A 3,631-nucleotide genomic window follows, 5' to 3' on the forward strand; every position below is an offset into this window, starting at 1 on the left:
TTCCTAACAACTGCACCACCAGGGAAGTCCTACAAGTACTTGTTGAATGAATGAAATTTAATATATAGGCTGAGTGGGTATTTCTTTTTTTTTTTTATTTACAGTTTGTGTTTAATGCAAATCAATTCCATAACAAGAGAAGTTACTATGAATCAAAGCATAAATACACAAACACAATATACAATCCAAAATAGATGTACAGCATTCAGGCATGAAACAAAAGAGAATGTTCATTCACACACACAGTAGCTTGAGATCTGTTGGATATGGTTGTTCCAGTGTAGATTTCTAAAGATGGAAAAAAAATGACTGGTTATCAAGACTACTGTGGCCATATTAGATTTCAGAACATCTAAGCATCAGTGTGTGACCATGCGAACAAAAGACTTTAGGGAGTGTCTATTTTTAAAAAGGTTTCTGTGCATCAAGGCAGTTGTGAAAAGATTTACTTTCCAAAATCAAGCCCATTTTAGGCTTAGGACCAGGTTCTAACTATCTAAAAATATTGAATGATAACATAAAGTGTTCCAAATGTGGCTATTCTGATTCAGTTTAAAAAGAAGTATTTACAGAAAAGAGTACAAAAGTTTTTCTGAATTTAATGTAAGCAAGCTTCCAGTCTTCCCTTGCCAAATATATTTGATTTATAGTTTAGCTCCTTCACATATTTGCCTTTTTAATTTCAAGATTTGTCAATCTTACCTTCAAAACAGATCATTTTTTAAACTGTAAAAAGTATCCGACATATGCAGAAATAAAAAGCATTTTGAATTAGTTGAGATCAATGTAATTCTACTCTTTGTTATCTGTTTCGCTAAATGAATCTACTGCTCTTTTTGAATGAGAATAGTTGATAAATATATAAGCAAAATGTACTCATTATGCTTGGATTTGGGGTAGATTCCAATCCATCATTGCCCTGGTACATATCAATGACTATATAAAAATTCAAATGCAATGTCAAACCCAAACCCCAAGGGAAAGAAAGAGTTCAGTTCCCAAGAGAACAGCAATAGCTTAACATAAAATTTTCTCTAGAGTACATCAGCATTAAATTAGTACTGCTGAAACAACACATTGAGGATTTACAGTAACACCTGGAAGTTCCTTCTAATGTACATATAAAATAGAATCACAGAAGCTTTGTTTTGCCTCATTGTTTTATGGCCTTATAAATTTAATGAACAAATGAAAACTGAATCTCTGTTCCACATCCCATTCTTTATCTCTAGGTAAGATAAAATCTATTCTCACTTTCAAGGTAGAGTTTTATGTGTCCATACTTCTTAAGCCACATTTAAGGAAATCATCTCTTAACTAATTTTGGATGTTGTCTCTCTTCATCTTGTACAGGAAACTCCAGCAGATTTAATATTGGCATTCATCATCTAGTCAAACCCTTCATATTCTCTTCAAACCAATCAAATTTGGGATCCTCAACAGTTTCTGTCAATAAAATAAGGTGTGGAACTAGCAAATTCATTCAATGAAGACCTGTTCTTTTTTCCTTTGTCACACTGGATGTCTGGATACCATCTGAATTGGGTTTAGAGGATGGGAAGTACAGATGTTTCTTGGCCTGAGTCTCTTAACAGTAGAGATGTAGAAGGGAGAGCGAGATCACCAAGAGACCGGCTGTTGACTGCAGAGTACCGGCACTTGCCCTTGGTGGTGGCATTCGCTGGATTGGGGGCAGCTGAGGTATGCTGGGAGGAATTACTTGAAGGCGTTACAACAGTTGTTTGATTTGAATAAATCTGCGTAGGTAAGAGCAGTGTCAGAAGCAGCAGCCCCAGTCCAAGCCTGGCCACCATCGCTTTGCCCATGTCCGCTCCGTCGGTGCGCAGCGCGTCTCACTGGATGCGGGGTACGTGAAGGACCGCTGGCTCCGGGCGGGCGCAGGCAAGGTGGGCCTGAGTGGGTATTTCTGGGCTTTGCACAGTCTTTTAGAAGACCTCGTGAAAGCTTGAGTGGTCGTGAAAAATGGTTGAGCAACCATAATATGAAATGCCAAAGGACTAAGAATGAGACTCCAAGTTATGAGGCTTTTAGAGCACCAATCTTCACACACTCAGTTAGCTAAGAGGGAAATCTCGGAGGATGAACAGGAGGGAGCACAAAAAATGTGGAATCCAATGCAATGGGCAGTTTTCCACATCATTATAGCAGTATTTTGTAACAATTTCTTTGGCAACTGACAGCAGGCGTTTAAATCAGCTATTTCCTCCTCAGAATTCCTCTCCAAAGAATAATAATGACCTCTGCAACTCTGAAGGAAATGTAGCCCCTACTCGGATACAATCTTATCTGGGAAATTGCCATGGTATTCGTCACAGCTGTCATTGAGTGGAGCCCATTAGAGATGTGCTGAGTGTAGATCTACAGGGTTGTAAGCTCTGAGCTCTCCCACTCCACAATCTCCCCTGGTTTCCGCAGGAAAACAAAAACCACTCAGTGTTTTGGGGACAGAGTCTCCTCAGAGCGGGCTCAGCGAGAGAGTGCCATTCATACAGCCCCAAGCCCATAGAAGTTATTCTACGGCTTGGGTTGTAGATTTATAAGGACGTTTGCAGTGATACCATTGGGAAGGGCAGAACACAGAGTTTATAGAGAAAGCCCAGATTTCTATTTCTTTAATTGGAGAGCACGAGGGGAGCTAAAGACCTAAAAAGCTGGGCTAGTTGTGGTAGGAGGTTGGCACTGGGACCTTGGACCAGAATTCTTTTTGGTTTGTTTCAATGAAACAGTGAGCTGTTACAGCTCCTTTTCTTTTCATGCAGAGTGTTAGAGCTGAAAGTCTAATGCTGGATGATATATAATTTAAGAAACTGGAGTCCAGATTTCTGTCCAGTGACTGGGCAGAGGCCCACATGCAGGAGGTGGCAGGACCCAGGATGCCTGGATTTGGACCAGTGGGACTTACTAAAATTTGGTTCTGTGAGGGAATACTCCTGAAAATCTAATGTAAGTTTTCTTCATTAATAACTAAGTACCCCAAATCCAATTCCCTTTTATTTTCAAATAAATTTTGTTTTTAACCTACAGTTGCCTTTACGAAGAAACAGACATAAAAATAGTCTTCTACGCAATAGGATTTAGAAACAATTTATTTTAAAATTACAGGAGAGTTCCCTGGTGGCGTTGTGGTTAGGATTCTGGGCTTTCACTGCCGTGGCCTTGGGTTCAATCCCTGGTTGGGGAACTGAGATCCTGCAAGCCATGCAGCATGGTCAAAAAAAATTTTTTTTTAATTAAAAAATCCAACTGGTCTTTACTCTCCAAACGACCTGACCTGCTGCTGCCAGATTAATCTTCCTTAGGAAAAATTCTGTTTCTGGAAAACTTTGCCACCTCTTTCTTTTCAATCAAATTTAATTCAAACACTTTAACTTGCAATCAGAATCTTCCTCTGAGGCTCTGAAAATCTTTTAAAAATAAAATAAAATTTCATTGTCCTAGAAACTAACTTACTGCACGATGCGAGTTGCTTATTCCCAGAAAGTTGTTTACCCACCTTGACTCAAAACAAAATCTTTGCCCACACACAGCACATCACAGGGTTTTCTAAACTAGAGACTCTAAAACTGGGTATCGCTTACTCTGCACAGATAACATTGCAGATGTTGTTGCT

General features: G+C 39.3%; 1 pseudogene; it reads right to left on the reverse strand.

Annotated features, from left to right (window-relative positions):
- Positions 1 to 1,502: 1,502 nt before the first annotated feature.
- LOC132508900 (signal transducer CD24-like) lies at positions 1,503 to 1,883 on the reverse strand (annotated as a pseudogene).
- Between the last annotated feature and the right edge of the window lie 1,748 nt (positions 1,884 to 3,631).

The sequence above is a fragment of the Lagenorhynchus albirostris genome, chromosome 18 (genome assembly GCF_949774975.1).
Source record: "Lagenorhynchus albirostris chromosome 18, mLagAlb1.1, whole genome shotgun sequence".
NCBI lineage: Eukaryota > Metazoa > Chordata > Mammalia > Artiodactyla > Delphinidae > Lagenorhynchus > Lagenorhynchus albirostris.